We start from the raw sequence: 13792 nt of genomic DNA on the forward strand, positions 1-13792 counted from the left end.
ATGATTTGGTACAACTTCCATCCCCTTAATCTTGATTTGAATAGTAATTAACTTATGTGATGGTGACTCTCTTCTTTTTTCATAACACAATGATTAGTAAATTTATGCTACTGCACATCTTGAGTTTTTGCTATTTTGCAAATGAAAAAGAGAGATCTAAATCTTTCAAGTCCAACCAGTTTCAGACAGTTATGACTTACAGTAATGTTTTGTAGTATAATGCACAATTGATTTTAAAATTTTTTCTAGTCACCACCTTTCATACTATAGTCAGTTTTAGTGGTAAATACTGTTATGAGAACTATGTATTTATTTGTGATGTAACAACTACCATTTGCCATTAGTTTTAAACATTCTTTTTTTTTTACTTACTTAGAAGTAAAAGTAAGTGTACTAAATTACGATATTTTGTCTAATTTTTTCCGTGCACTGTGGTGGAGCAGAACCACCTCCAGGGGAACAGATCACAGTGCATTTCCTAACTAACTGCCAATAGGACCTGTTGAAGGCATGGACAGCTTGGTGAGAAAGTGTGTTAAAGATCATTAAACGTGTGAAAGTGCTTCTGAAACTTTTTGCAACCCATGACAATTTATTTTGTTTGGCAAGACAGGTCTTGTACAAAGTGATATGTATTTTAAAATGTAATCATCCCTTAACCCAAAAAGGACATCATTTATGATGAAGATACCTATTTTTTTATTAAAAGTATAACTTGTGGATATTTTATGTAATTGTACAATACACTGGATGTAATTATTTTGTATGGGGATTTTCGTACAGCCAGTTCATGTAAGTTAGAATTTGGAAAACATATTTCCTGCAGTTTTCAGTAAGATTTCTTATGTAATATTTTTTGTGGGTAGATTTTATACCCATTTTCTGGCGTCACTTGTGGTCATGGAATTGCCCATTTAGCTATTTGCAATATCTATCTGATCAATCCAATGAGGAGGTGATGTGATGAAGCAAGCTGGGATATTTTTACTTCCCCTCTTGTTTTGCCATCTGCCTACTCAAATTTGTTTTTTCATTTTTTAACTTATTAGCATTAACATACATGAATATAATGTGTATTTTCATTAATTTATTTTGATTATTACTAGTTAGTATCTTTCATTATAGGGCAAAATCAGTAATTGTTTCGTAACTTAAATTGTATTGTTGACTTATAAATTCTGCACTTATTATAAACGTTTGGAAGACGAAATGCTAGTAATCTTAAAGCATCTAATTGTCTCTATTCGAAAACATGTAAGCAAAGCCAGCCCTTAATTAATTCCCAATTTTGTCAAAAGCACTGTTTACATATGTTAATTTCAACATTTAAACAAATAATTCGGCTTAACCCTCAAAGTAGAAGAAACTGTTAAAAATAACCAATTTTTTGATGTATTCAGTTAATTTAATGAGTTAAGTTTTAATTGTAATTTCTGTAAATTTGACTTCAAACAGTGTGTAGTTTCAGTACCTATTATTGTGATGATATATAAATGACCAATTTTTGGTCACAAGACAGACAGTCCATGGCTGAGTTTGAGACGAGGAACCTGTGTTGGTTAGAGTGACAACAATGCATCACCTTAACAATGAAATAAGTGTTACAACAACAGGCCATGTGTTAAAGCAGTGACAGTGTCTGTTCAATTTACTAGAAAGACTGAACTGTGTGGTTAGGCTTTTACTGCTCACTGATGTTCAACAGGAAACTATTGTAGCAGTATGTGGATGTTTGATGGTAAACTATCAATGAGGCTTATGGAAAGTTAAACAATAGTGCACTGGCCATATTAAATGTGTATGTGGTTGGTTGTGAAAAGTGAAAGCAGACATCTGTAAAACGCAACTGTGCACATGTCGGTTACACTACTTACCTTAGTCAGTGTCCAAATTACAAACCCCATGTTTCAGCCAGTGTAGCAACGCAGTACATCAACACCGAGGACAATAAACGAAATAAATAAAGCAGGCAAAACTGCTACAGACTGACTGTGCTATCCTAGCACAGCTCACAACACCCCCACAGCTTTACTTTTTTTTTTTCACCCAGGACTGTCAATTTCACGAGGTATGCAGGATATCTTCCATCAAGTTTGTAAGGTAGGAGAGGTGTAATGGTGGAAATGAAGCTTTGAGGGTGGGTCATAAGTTGTGGTTGGGCATCTCAGTGGTAGAGCATTTGTTTGCAAAAGGCAAAGGCCATAAATTCAGGTCTTAGTGTGGCACACAGTTTTAATCTACCCTAAAGTTTCGAACCAGCACAAAATCTGCTGCAGAATGAAAATTCATTTTGAATTATAGCTTTGTGCATGTCCTGACTAAAAGTTAAGAGCTATATTTGAAGCTACATAGGATGAAAGGTTTTTTGGTCATGGTCATCCGTTTTGTTTGCAGAGTGGCCTGTCTGCCTTTGTCACTTTAGAAAGGCCACATGAGGTCTGATATAAAGTGGTGGAGAGAGAGGGAACCAAGTCACACAGCACAACATTTGCACTAAACTGACAGCGTGGCTGAAAGTTAGTGCTGTTTTTTTTTTTGCAAATGCTTGCTTAAAACATCAGAAACATAAAGCAGTACATGTATCATGCTGTAAGTGCAAAGAAGACCAAATTCAGGTAGTGACATTTCCATCACGTATGTTCAATCCCTCTCCATCCTTTGGTCAGAAAAAATTAAGAAATAGGCAAAAAAAGGTTATACGAACCAATGTCACAAAGACTTTGTTTATATGGTATCAAATGTTGGGAAATAATGAAACAAAATAAGACAACTTGAAGCCATACGAGTGAAGTTTTTGCAAAGAAGTTGTAATGTTTCAAGATGAGAGAAGATCCGAAATAAAGAAAATGAGAACACCCATGCACATCACCAAAGAGGTGGATAAATGGCATTTGAAATGTTTTGTGCATGTGATGAGATTAGGGGATGAATGAAGGCTGAAAAGAGGACTATGCTGGCAAACTCCATATGGAAGAAAAAGGGGAAAACCCTGTGCAGAGTGGAAAAAATCAAAAGGAGGAGGATAGGCAGTGAAACAATTTTAAAGAAATATAGTATAAGGATCACAGGGCTTGTATACAAAGTTGCAAGAAATAGTCTAAAAAGCAGTAAACAACTATCACAAATAAATAAATAAATAATAACTCAATCATAGTTTTTAAAATCAGTGCTTAATGGAGCCTAGTGACTATTTCCTACAAGACTTCACGCTGAAGTGTCATTCTGCAGCAGTTAGAGGAGGAATTTGCTTCTAACTTGTCAACAGAACAATCAACATTTGCTTTCTTTTATTTCCAGGTTTTGACAAATCTTAACTAGCACCACTTTTTGTCCAAGCTTCAATAATCGTGGTTCTCACTGTGACCAAAGCAACTTGTGTAGAGTGTGTAATGCAATATTTTCAACACACTTATTTTTTGTAACTTTCATCACATCTCAGTTCAATCAGGATTACTCAGTGATCTGCCTATACATGCATGCATACATACATACATACATTAATCCTTGTTCCATAGATCATGGATACGACGTATCATAGTGGTATGGAACGTGTCACTTTAACATAAGTTTTCTTTACACAAAATAATTGAATATTTTTTTTTTTTTTTACTTTTTAATTTTTTACAGTTAATACTTCATATCTAAGAATTCATCTATTGAGTAGAAGGAGTTGTCATTCAGAAATTCTTTTAATTTGCTTTTAAATGTTGGTTGGCTATGTCAGACTTTTAATACTATTTGGCAAATGACCAAAGATTTTTGTGGCAGCATATTTCACCCCTTTCTGTGCCAAAGCGAGATTTAATCCAGAATAGTGAAAATCATCCTTTTTTCTAGTGTTGTGGCTATGCACTTCACTGTTATTTTTGAATTGGGATGGGTTATTAATGACAAATTGCATAAGTGAATATATGTATTGCCAAAGTACTGTGAATATCCCAAGTCCCTTAAATAAATGTGTGCAATGTGATCTTGGGCGGGCTCCAGATATTATTCTGATTACACGCTTTTGTGCAATGAATATTTTCTCTCTTAGTGATGAATTGCCCCAAAACATAATGCCCTATGAAAGCAGTGAATGAAAATAAGCATAGTAGGCTAATTTACTGATATGATCATCAACAAAATTTTCAATAAACATAATAGCATAAGTAGCTGAACCTAACTGTTTCAGAAGATCATCAATGTGTTTCTTCCAATTCAATTTCTCAGCAATGCACACACCCAGAAATTTTGAGTATTCTACCTTAGCCATTTACTGTACAGAATTGTATAAACTGTGTTTTCTCAAAATTTAGTGAGAGTCCACTTGCAGAGAACCACTTAATAATTTTCTGAAAGACATTATTTGCAATTTCCTCAGCTGATTCTTGCTTCTTGGGCGTGATTACTATACTTGTATCATCAGCAAAAAGAACTAACTTTGCATCTTCATGAATATAGAGTGGCAAGGCATTAATATACAGGGTGTCCCAGCTATCTTGTCCACCCAAAATATCTCTGGAACAATAACAGTTATTGGAAAACGACTTTCACCGGTATCAATGTAGGGCTGGGGCCCTTGAATGTACATATTTGGAAACATTCTAAAATGTGTTTTTTAACACAAAATTATGTTTTTTAAAATGGACTTCCTATATTTTTTCTTCAGCAATCCATAGCATGACAAAGCACATACACAATGGCGTTGATTGCATCACAATATTCCCATTACATCCCGAGATATTAAGACGCGAAGTTGACGCTTGAAACACCCGACATGCACTGCTAGCGCACGTCCTGAGGCTCAGGCGTGAACCCCATGCTGCCCGTAATCGCAATGTGATTGATATGCGTAATCACACTTCCATACTTATCAAGAGGTCCGAAATGAATAATACGGTCTGCTGCCATCCTGCATTAACGTTGTACATTCCAGCAGGTATTTATCCCATAGGCTAGGGGTGATGCGGTTCTGTAACATATCTGTGTACCGCAACATTAGTCACAAAGTTAACTTCGCTTATCGTTAATCCGTTACTAAAAAGGTAATGCTGTTCAACGTTAAAACTTTACTTTACTGTAGATCTAGCGCAAGTTAATCATTCACTCGTAATAGTAAAATTCTTGTTGGTGGTTTTAGTGAAACGAGCAAGTGGATTAAAAGTTTTACCGTTGTTTCGAACCTCTTGATAAGTATGGAGGTGTGATTACACATGTCAATCACATCGCGATTACGGGCAGCATGGGGTTCACGCCTGAGCCTCAGGACGTGCACTAGCAGCGCATGTCGGGTGTTTCAAGCGTCAACTTCGCGTCTTAATATCTCGGGATGTAATGGGAATATTGTGATGCAATCAATGCCATTGTGTATGTGATTTGTCATGCTATGGATTTATGAAGAAAAAATATAGGAGGTTAGGAGGTCCATTTAAAAAAACATAAGTTTGTGTTAAAAAACACATATGCTTTCGTTTTAGAATGTTTCCAAATATGGGCCCCAGCCCTACATTGATACCGGTGAAAGTCGTTTTCCAATGGCTGTTATTGTTCCAGAGATATTTTGGGTGGACAAGATAGCTGGGACACCCTGTATATTAAGAACAATAAGGGACCCAAGACTGAACCCTGTAGGACACCATTCTTGATGCCTCCCCAGTTAGAGGACTCTGCTGGTTTTTGTAGACTATCTGCACTGTCAATTTCAACCTTCTGCATTCTTCCAGTTAAGTATGAATTAAACCATTTGTGCACTGTCCCATTCATACCACAATACTTAGGCTTATCTAGAAGAATTTCACGATTCACGCAATCAAAAGCCTTTCAGAGATAGCAAAATATCCCAATGGGTGATGTTCGGTTATTCATTGCATTTAATATTTGATCAGTTAAAGCATATATAGCATTTCCTGTTGAAAAGCCTTTCTGAAAAGCAAAGTAACATTTTGTTAGTACTTCATTTTTACAAATATGTGATGCTACTCTTGAATACATTACTTTTTCAAGAATTCTGGATAAGGCTGTCAGAAGTGAGATTGGGCAGTAGTTGTTAGCATCAGATCTATCCCCTTTTTTATGCAATGGTTTAACAATAGCATATTTCAGTCTACCTGGAAAAATTCCCTGTTGCAGTGAGCTACTACATATGTGCCTGAGAATCCTACTTATTTGTTGGAACAAGCTTTTAGTACTCTGTTGGAAATGCTATCACTTCCATGTGAGCTTTTGCTTTTGAGTGAATATTTTATTTTCCTAATTTCAGTAGGAGAGGTGGGTTGAATTTCAATTTTATCAAATTGCATACGTACTGCCTCTTCAATATACTGCCTTGCTTTTTCTAATAAATAGCTGGAACCTATTTTCTCTACAACACTTAAAAAAATTGTTAGTAAAGTTTTCCACTTCTGACTTCATTGTGTTTGATAGAAATGCAGTCTTCCTGTGCTCTCGGTTGCCCTGTTTCCCTTTTCACAATATTACAAATTGTTTTAATTTTATTATCAGATATGCTAGTCTCAGACATAATCCACATACTTCTGGACTTTTTAATAACTTTTCTTAATACAGTACAGTAGTTTTTATAATGTTTCATTGTTTCGGGATCATTACTCCTCCTAGCTGTAAGATACATTTCCCTTTTCTGTTTCCAAGATACTTTTATCCCTTTAGTAAGCCATGGCTTTTTACATGGTTTCTTATAATTATATTTCACTGTTTTCTTAGGGAAACTGTTTTCAAATATACTCACAAAGGTATCATGAAATAAGTTAAATTTTAAATTAGCATCACGTTCCCTGTACACCTCATCCCAGTCTAACTGTTGCAAGCTTTCCCTAAAATTTTGAAGTGTTAAATCATTAATGGAATGAACTATTTTGGAGGACTGTTTTGCATTACTGTATAGAGCTATATCATATACTGTAACTAGCTGTGCATCATGATCAGACAGACTATTCGTAACAGGAAAAGTTTTTATTTGATTAAACTTATCTTGGTCTATGAAAACATTATCTATCAGTGTGCTGCTTTCCTGTACCACCCAAGTAGAAAAATCAATAACTGATGTCAAATTGTTCACATCTGTAGCTGAGGAACCTGGACCATCCTATTTTAGAATCAAAGCATAGACTTCCTGAAACAGTTTGACTTCACCTTCACCGTACTTGAACTCACTGAATAAAAATTTGAAGTCAAGAATGCTAACCATGGACAACTGTAAGCAAGTGGCTACTTAGCCAGTATGCTTCTGTTAACATCACGCAAAGGAAAAATCATTCTAATTCTTAACTGAGTCATGTTTGTAGTCTAAGGTGCAAGTCTGGTGCAGAAGTGGAGGGAGAGAAAGATACGATGGTATAGATGAAGGAGGGAGGAGGAATGCAAAAGAGAGAGGGGAAATTATTATGCACGACATGTTTTTGTTCTGTGAGACCTGAGTTTCTCCTGGCGTATACAACTTTCAAATAACTTCTGGGAATTCAGCCAGGTAACACTTTCAGCGACCGCCGATATTTCGGCGGGAGAACACCCCGCCATTTTCAAGGCAAACTGCAACGGACAGGCGGCGTACATGCAAACAGAGTTTAAACAGAAACCTCCATCCCTGTTAACAAGGTTGCTCGCTAATTTAATCTCAACTGCCTCCCGAATCACACTGTCCCAATCCGGCTCTCTCCCTTGTCAAGAAACAGAGGGACAGACTCAATGCTACCTCACCTGCGAATTCATAGTCTCACTATCGATAGCTTTGACTTTGGCCATCTTTGGTGGCACTAGCGTTCAGTGTGTGTGTGTTATCTTTCCTGCTTGGGTCCGAGAACCGAGGTATTAAATTTGCATGTACGCCGCCTGTCCGTTGCAGTTTGCCTTGAAAATGGCGGGGTGTTCTCCCGCCGAAATATCGGCGATCGCTGAAAGTGTTACCTGGCTGAATTCCCGGAAGTTATTTGAAAGTTGTATACGCCAGGAGAAACTCAGGTCTCACATTGTTTACCTCTACGGGGAGGAAATGTATCGGTGTTTACGTAAGTTGGATAAACTTCGTAGCTGTTGAGTTAGACTGCAATGTGCTTTGTTGTTTTTATTGAGGTGTCGTGATGAAAATCATGTCCCAACATTTGCTAAGGTTGTGCACCATATTAATTCTCCTGCCGCCAATTGAATTAAGCAACGTGCTGGCTTGGCTCTTGTTCATGAAAGGATTCGTTTTACTCGTCGACGTTTGGATTCTGTTTCCAAAGAATTGTATCGTTTTCATTTAATGGTTGCATCTGAAGTGTCTGATTTCACTTGGGATTGGTTGGACGGTGCCTCATGGACCCAAGCTGACTGGGAGTACAACTCCGTTACTGCCCGGCATTTGGCAAAGTTTGAACGTTTTCATCGTGCGGAGTCGGATGTTATATCTCGACGTTCTGTGATAAATCTCACAGAGAAATCTTTTGACGACGCAACCTTATCCGTGCTAGGGAAAGGATTAAATTTTGCACCCACTCCGAAGAATTTGCCGGTAGTTGATTTTATTAGTTCAATTGAACAGGCAGTTTGCAAACTACCTCCTGAGGAAGTTAGGAGGGAGGCATGCCGTGTTTTGACTAGGGCTCGTCCACCCAAGAGTAATGTAACAGCAGCAGAGAGGGCTGCTTTACGCTCTCTCAAAGTTGATCCCAGTATTGTTATTTTACCTGCTGACAAGGGCAATGCCACCGTTGTTTTAAATAAACATGATTATGTACAAAAGATGCAACGTTTACTATCTGATTCAACGTATCGCAGAATCGATGCTGACCCCACGAAAAGTGTTGAGAGAAAGACCAACAGCCTCCTGAAGAAAAGTGGTTTGTCGCAGGACACAATCAAGAGGCTTAACACCTATAGTGCGGTTCCCCCTAGGTTATATGGCCTTCCAAAGGTTCATAAGGAAGGGGTTCCTTTCCGTCCTATAGTGAGTAACATCGGCGCCCCGACATATTGTGTATCCAAGCATCTTGCTTCTCTGTTGAGTCCACAAGTAGGACGGTGTGAACATCATATCAGGAACTCAGCTGATTTTTTTACGTCGTTTGGAGGGACTGAGGCTGAATGACTCTGATATTTTAGTGAGTTTCGATGTGGTCTCTCTCTTCACTCGTGTTCCTCTGTCTGATTCGTTGCGGTTAATTGAAGCCAGGTTTGGTGCTGATTTAACTAATCTCTTTAGGCATGTGTTGACATCCACTTACTTTTTATTTAATGACCAGTATTACGAGCAGACAGATGGAGTTGCGATGGGTAGTCCGTTGTCTCCTGTGATCGCAAATTTGTTTATGGAAGACTTCGAGGAACGTGCATTGGAGTCGGCGCCTTTAAAACCTGCCTGTTTCTATAGATACGTTGACGATACCTTCGTTGTTTGGCCTCACGGTAGGGAGAATTTGAATGTCTTTCTAGAACATCTGAACTCGATCCACCCGAACATTCGTTTTACGATGGAGGTGGAAAAGGATGGTTGCCTTCCCTTTCTCGACGTGTTGGTTAGGAGGAAGGATGATGGATCATTGGGACATGCAGTCTACAGGAAACGTACTCACACCGACTTGTACTTACAAGCTAATAGTTGTCACCATTCGGCTCAGCGTGAAGGGGTACTTCGTACCTTGGTACACAGGGCACATATCGTTTCTGACGCCGAGACTTTGCCAGCTGAGCTGTCCCATCTTGAAGTTACATTTTGTCAAAATGGTTACAGTGATAGACAGATTGAACGTGCGTTGCGCTATCGACCAACTGTACATCAGGTGATTGATGATAATTCTGAGTCAACACCTAAGTCTACTGCCTTCTTGCCTTACGTAGGAAACACGTCCAATAAGATCGGTCGTATTTTACGGAAATACAATGTGAAATGTGTTTTCCGACCTCCATCTAAAATTAGAGCACTTTTGGGTTCCGTTAAGGATGATCTTGGACTGCGTAAGGCGGGTGTATATCGTGTCCCTTGTAGCTGCGGCATGGCATATATTGGTCAAACTATCAGGACCGTGGAGGACAGATGTACTGAGCATAAACGGCACACACGATTACAGCAGCCAAATAGATCTGCTATTGCCGAACATTGCTTGGATACTGGTCACTCCATGTTATATAATAACACCGAGATATTGGCATGCACGTCCAGCTATTGGGACAGTGTGATTCGGGAGGCAGTTGAGATTAAATTAGCGAGCAACCTTGTTAACAGGGATGGAGGTTTCTGTTTAAACTCTGTTTGGAATCCGGCTCTCTCCCTTGTCAAGAAACAGAGGGACAGACTCAATGCTACCTCACCTGCGAATTCATAGTCTCACTATCGATAGCTTTGACTTTGGCCATCTTTGGTGGCACTAGTGTTCAGTGTGTGTGTGTTATCTTTCCTGCTTGGGTCTGAGAACCGAGGTATTAAATTTGCATGTACGCCGCCTGTCCGTTGCAGTTTGCCTTGAAAATGGCGGGGTGTTCTCCTGCCGAAATATCGGCGGTCGCTGAAAGTGTTACCTGGCTGAATTCCCGGAAGTTATTTGAATGTTTTTGTTCTGTCAATATAAACTTGTAGCATAATGCTGTTTATGGTGCTTTGTTGTTCTGTACCTACCTTCAATGCGAAAACTTGCAATACTCACATTTTCAGCACTTCAGTATATTGTTTTCTCGATAGATTATTATTCAATGCTCTTTGCTAATGTTTCATTTGTGGTAAATAAATAAATAAAATTGATAAAATAAAAAACCAGGAAGTGTTTATCCCAAACAAAATCTTTCAACATATTTGCGCTACAAATTTTATTTACATGATGAATGCAAGTACACAGTTATTATGAAAGATCAGTAATCCAAATATTTTAACATGTTTTACGAAAGAAAGTGTGCTGCTTTTCACATAGGCAATGAAGAACAATGGTTATGACTTTTTTTTCCATGATGTGTTTCACCATTCTGTGCCTCATTCGCCAGCATAAAACACCAAAGGATGAGATTACTCTTATCGGTCCACCACAAAAACCAGCACTCGTACAGCCCATGTCAATGTAAGCAATCAACAGAAATGAGAAAACTATAAAAATTCAATGTATCGTGTCATATAAAATGTTAAAGAAAATCTGTCAGCAACTGAACTGCTATAGTTATAATAATTCATGTAATACAGTCTATAAATTGGCTCTGTCTTAAGCATAATAATCATCACACCAAATGGAGGCTTATGGGACTGCAAGGACATATCAGCAAATGGGAGAGAAAATAAAGATATGAAAAAAAATTTAAAAAGAAACTTAAAATTCAGACCATAATGGTTTTGTTGCAATTTAATCTGCATGAGAATAATCTCCTGAAAAGAGGTAGTGCTTACATGGAGGAATAAAAGAAAAGTCTTTCATAACTGAATCAACATGCAGATTGCACACACAGTAAAGATGAAACACAACATGACTTTTACAGTCTCATTTACAAGAGCATTCAATAGTCAGTAGTAACAAAATCAATGGTAATTCCCATTTATGAACTGGTGCAATATAATAATTAAAAAACTAGAGCAAATGATCTCAAAAACATCAGCACAATTGAAACATTTAAAAAAGTAATTATATAAATAAAATTCTCACCTGCAGCTATTTATATATGTACATACATACATCTCATGATATAAAACTTATCAGTCATTCATCAAGTCTGTGTGAAATATCACACTTAACTGTAATGTAAATCCATATAATACAAAATAAAACACTCTTTTAGGCCTTCCAAAGCATTTTTACAACTGAGAACTCATAGCACATTTCATATTTTACTTCTATTGTACAAAGAGTAACAGCCAAATGCTGCAGACAGTTACACAATTAGTACTTCTTAACAGGCACTGTACCTGTAACAAAATATCACATTAAAGCTTACAGCTATTTGAGAACACTAAGAACTTCTGCAGCATCTTAGATACTAAGTAATCCTGTGGAGAATATTTGGCAACAGTACATGTGTTGTAAATGATTGTAGGCAGCTTTAGTTATTTCTCAGCAGTAAAGTCCATATACATTAGTACTCAAGAATTTTTCAGATTTTTTTCTACCCCTCACAGTTTGGTAAGTCTAAGGCATCTTATCATCATCATCATCATCATCATCACAAAGAAAGGCTCACACATTTAATGAGTTCTGAGAATATCATGAAGAATTCAGTTCGCACATACACTTTACATAAGGCAGTACATGGTTGGCCATAACTGAGATTACTTTAACAAAAGAATTAAGTTGAAAAAGACCCAGACCAGAACAAAAGAAGGAATTCTAGGATTTCCACAAGTCTTAAGAAATATTTTGGAGCTATACAAATACATACAAACTATGCTTAACAGTACACTGGACAAAAAATATCACAACCACCAACCAAACAAACAAGTGAAGACCACAGGAATGGAATCTCAATTGTGTTCTGCAGACAAAAGTTACTGGCACACCTGCACAGAGAGAAGGGATTACTGTGATGGTGTCAACTCTTGAAGTAATCTGAAAATATCAAGTAAAAGTAAATTCAAAATTCATCAAATCTCACACCAAGACAATTTTATCAAACAGAGTTCTACTGGGTGTAACAAAATGATACTGACAAACCTCAAGGGTTCATAGACGGTGCTTTAAGGGACATCCCCAAACACTGTTACCGAGAATCAGAGACATTGTGACCAATATCTGCCGCTATGCCACTCATTTGTTGGAAAGCATGCTTTTGTCCATTGATGGACCACAAGTGTCCTTGTAATGGATTCAGTACGTTTTACTGTATGTAATGCATTCCACCAGCTGCAATAACGATGTAGACACTTGTATAAACAACGACTGCACAAACCTCAATGTAAAAACTCCTTTTCACTGACATGGGTAATCTAACAGCAGGCACTGGCTACTCTAACTTTGAAGCTCTGTAACATTGTTGGATTCCTATCTTCAATTTGCTCCTGAAGACACCCACTACAACCCTTCAAAGTTCGTTGGTACTGGATTGTTACACCTTGTACTTGGAAACTCATACTCAGCACAATATATCGTGCTACAAATATTAATATTAAACAATGGAAAATCCAGGATGGAATGTAACAACTGTGCTGCAATCTAAGTGAGTGTGAGAACCAACAAGCTGTCTGTCCACATCAATGTCCGCCAACAAACTGTGACCAAGAAACAACCAGACCACCCTGTTGCTGAACATGCCATCCAACATGACATTCTTCACTTCAATGGCTGCTTCACAGCATGTGCCATCTGGATACTTCCCACCAACACCAGCTTTTCTGAATTGTTAAGTAAGGAGCACTCCCTGCAATATATCCTACATTCCCGTAGCCAGCCTGGTCTCAATCTTCATTAGTCATTGTTCTTATCCTTAGCCCCTTCCCTGTTCCTATCCCAGTAGTACAAAGCCCTCTATTCTGTCAACACACCCAGTATTTTTACTTCTCTCCTTTTCCACAAACCACCCATCCCCCTTCTTTTCGTCTAACCTCCTGACTGCACCTAGCTGCTACCCCCACCCAGTTGCCTCTCCCATAATGCCCTGCTGCTCATGGTCTGGCTCCAGCTGCCAGAGACTGATGTCATGTGTATGAGTTATGAGTGAGTGGGTGTGACAGTATTTTTGTTGTGCCTTTCTGCAACTCCGCACCTCCACTTTATGGTGAGCAGCAAATATTAATATCAGTAAGATAAATATCATAATGTGGAAATCAAAAGGTCCATATATAGGAGTCTATATGAAACAGAGATATTTAAAGCCAATCTCGAATGGGAAACCTGCCAAGATATCAACAAAA

At 38.0% G+C, this 13792-nt stretch overlaps 1 protein-coding gene across 1 annotated transcript in view; it reads right to left on the minus strand.

Annotated features, from left to right (window-relative positions):
* Positions 1 to 10728: 10728 nt before the first annotated feature.
* LOC124606228 (lateral signaling target protein 2 homolog) overlaps positions 10729 to 13792 on the minus strand; it is a 321923-nt gene continuing 318859 nt past the window's right edge. Inside the window, exon 12 of the mRNA XM_047138204.1 lies at positions 10729 to 12491. The gene's annotated coding sequence lies outside the window, so the exon portion shown is untranslated. The remainder of the gene's footprint in view (positions 12492 to 13792) is intronic.

This window comes from Schistocerca americana, chromosome 3, assembly GCF_021461395.2.
Source record: "Schistocerca americana isolate TAMUIC-IGC-003095 chromosome 3, iqSchAmer2.1, whole genome shotgun sequence".
NCBI classification, from domain to species: domain Eukaryota; kingdom Metazoa; phylum Arthropoda; class Insecta; order Orthoptera; family Acrididae; genus Schistocerca; species Schistocerca americana.